This window comes from Meleagris gallopavo, chromosome 1, assembly GCF_000146605.3.
Source record: "Meleagris gallopavo isolate NT-WF06-2002-E0010 breed Aviagen turkey brand Nicholas breeding stock chromosome 1, Turkey_5.1, whole genome shotgun sequence".
Taxonomy (NCBI): Eukaryota; Metazoa; Chordata; class Aves; order Galliformes; family Phasianidae; genus Meleagris; species Meleagris gallopavo.
This window is the reverse complement of record NC_015011.2, coordinates 28,555,101-28,558,032: the sequence shown is the minus strand read 5'-3', so window position 1 is coordinate 28,558,032 and position 2,932 is coordinate 28,555,101. Positions and strand designations below refer to the sequence as shown.

The window sequence follows — 2,932 nt, the reverse complement described above, 5'->3', positions numbered from 1 at the left end:
GAAAAAAAAAGAATTTCCCCCAGATCCCCAGATATTTTCACTGCACTTCAGCTTTGAATGAACTGGAATGAATTGTTTTATCCAATTCTTTCTTTTCTTAATAGGTTTTGATATATTCCATGGTACTGATAAGAATTTCTGCATGGCAAATGTACAGTATTCATATCACTGCTACACGATGGGCTGCGATGTTCTAATGGGGAAGGAATAAAATGAATTATAAAAAATGAAGAATTACATATTTCCTTTAGGTTTTTCGGAGAAGATACAATTCTTGATTAAAGGACACAAAAAGGACCGAACTATCCACTTAATTCTATACAATTCTTCTTTTACAAACTGTACCAATTCTTTCTTTGACAGCTCATACCAAATGTTAAAATGCTGTTGGATAAAAAAGATTCATATTTGGAAGGAAAGCCTGCTACTGTAAGCATTCCTTCCTGCAGATCATAAGATTCATAATGGTCAAAGATTATGAAACCAGAACACTGTGTTCAAAAATTAAGGCTAATGTTGCAGCAAAATCTCTGTGGCCAACCAGAGAGCCTAAGGCTACTCAGCCTGGCCACCTGCAGCTGCAGTAAGAGCAGTTTCATTACTCCAATGTATTATACAATTCACCTCAAAAGACTGCTTGATTTCCTAGCTTAACAAGGCTAGGAAAGGAGTAAAGAACTAGTTTTCTGAGTTGCCGAGTCACTACATAGAGTATGGAGAGAGAGCAGCTGTCACAAATTACTAACGGCCCATTACACAACTAGCTGCATTTGGTTGATTCAATTACTCATCAGAAGGGCAAAGAACTGTCTGGCTGTCCTAGAATTACTTCAAGCAATGCAATGTCAGACACATACTTACAGACCATAATCTTTTCAAGTGTAGCTCTCTTCTGCCATAATATAAAATCTCAGTAGGGGAAAAATATTCCTAGTCTAAGACTTCAATGGGAAAAAAAAATCTCACAGCGTTTGATGAAATTGCCACATAGAACATCATAATTCAGTAATGAACACTAACCATAAACCAAATTCAGTGAAAAAAAAAACAAAGTTTGAAAAGACAGTGGAAGTGAAAAATCACAACTCAATTTCAGAGGCCCCAGAATGTTGCGCCAGGGGTTAAAAAGGGTTTGATGGCAGACCTGCTCAAAAATTTTCCTCAGAAGCATAAAGCATAATGCTTGGCAAAGAACAAGTGCTCTTTCTGACAGGAAATTTTTGGGTACTCAAACTACAGTTTCTGGTTAAAAAAATAAAAAAGAATGCCAAATCTCAGGTCAGACTGGTTAGCAGTGCAGTATTTAGCACATTGAACCTGGGAAAGCAAGACTTGGATCACTGCCTGGAAAAAAGAATCATTACTAAAAGGCCAATGCACATTCCATTCTAAGGCTCCCTTCACCTCTGACACTGGAGTTATTCCACTTTGTGTGAATAATTAAATGCTTGTAAGATCAAGGATTTGTAATCTGATCTATCATATTCCAGATAATAGACTTAATTGCTTAGCTATTCTATCAGTGTCTCTGTCTCAATGAATATTTAATTTGTGTAAAGTGAATAGATTTAATAGGAGTTATCAACAGCATCAAGGTAGAAGGAGAAGTGGGGATGGAATGAGCTAGAAACAAGTTCAAGTCCCCAGCATGGACCAGGCAGTGCAGGATTTGAAGCCAGGTCTCCCATCAGACAAATACTGTGAGCAGTTTTGGATTCTACAATATGAAGAAGCCATAATACTACTAACAAGTACCCAAAGTAAGGCTATGAAGGTGGTGAAGATTCTAGAGGGCAAGATGTATGAGGAGCAGCTGAGGTGCCTGGGTTTGCTCAGCCCAGAGCAGAGGAGCTGAGGGGAGGCCTGATGGCGGCTGCAGCTCCACACAGGGAGCAGAGGGGCAGCGCTGAGCTCTGCTCCCTGTGTGACAGCGACAGGGCCCGAGGGAACGGCATGGAGCTGTGTCAGGGGAGGGGCAGCTGGGGATTAGGGACAGGGTCTTCACCAGAGGGTGGTGGGCATGGAACAGGCTGCCCAGGGCAGTGGGGATGACATAGAGCTGTAGGAGTTCAAAATGTGTTTGCACAATGCTCTCAGACATAACAGGATTTGAATGTTGGGTGGTCCTATGTGGAGGCAGGAGTTGGACTCGATGATCCTCATGGGTCCCTTCCAACTTGGGATATCCTGTGATTCTGTGAAATAATTTTCCTGGTTTCCAGAAGAAGGATGGCTTTAAGAGTCTCTCCATCTTCACTTCAAAGGAAAATGCCTCAGGCTTTGCTTTCAAACAATTCAAAACAGGGAAAAAATTCAAGTTGGAAATTTCTGTGGTTAGAAAAAGAGTTTCTCCCCAGCTGCACACATGCAGAAGCTAGGAGATGTGGTGGGATATTATGTTTTTGGCTCCACATGGGTATGCATGCTGACAGATCATCTGCTTCAGGAACAGATAAGGTCGCTTACGCCTTTCACAATGAAGTACAATTTTATTGAAGATCCTTTGATTAAACTGTACGGCTGAGGGCTGCACATGTAACTTTGCCAGAGCTGCACTGCTAACAGCGCATATGGGCAGATAAAAGGATAGCAGCAATCTGAGACTATGTTAACAGTATGCGCCTTTGTTTCCATTAACAAAACAAATGATAAACAGTGCACTGCTGGTGCAAGAAAAATACACTTGTGTTACCAAAACACCTGTTGTTTCTTTTAAACACCTCTTCCATCTCATTTATAAGTTAGCTTACATGCTCCCTGGTATGTGGGCTGGCTCATACGTTGCGTGTGTCCAAAAAGAGTGGCACCTATCCCAGCTCAGAGCTATACATGCCACACTGATCCAAAACACTAATTTACCAACATAAAGCCCAAACACTTCAGAATTAAAGAAAGCAATAAATATTAAAAATATTATTTGGAGAGCCCAGGA

General features: G+C 40.9%; 1 protein-coding gene across 1 annotated transcript in view; it reads right to left on the bottom strand.

The window, feature by feature from the left end:
- Positions 1 to 2,932, bottom strand: part of PDZRN4 (PDZ domain containing ring finger 4) — a 105,466-nt gene that overhangs the window by 6,865 nt on the left and 95,669 nt on the right. The window lies entirely within an intron of this gene.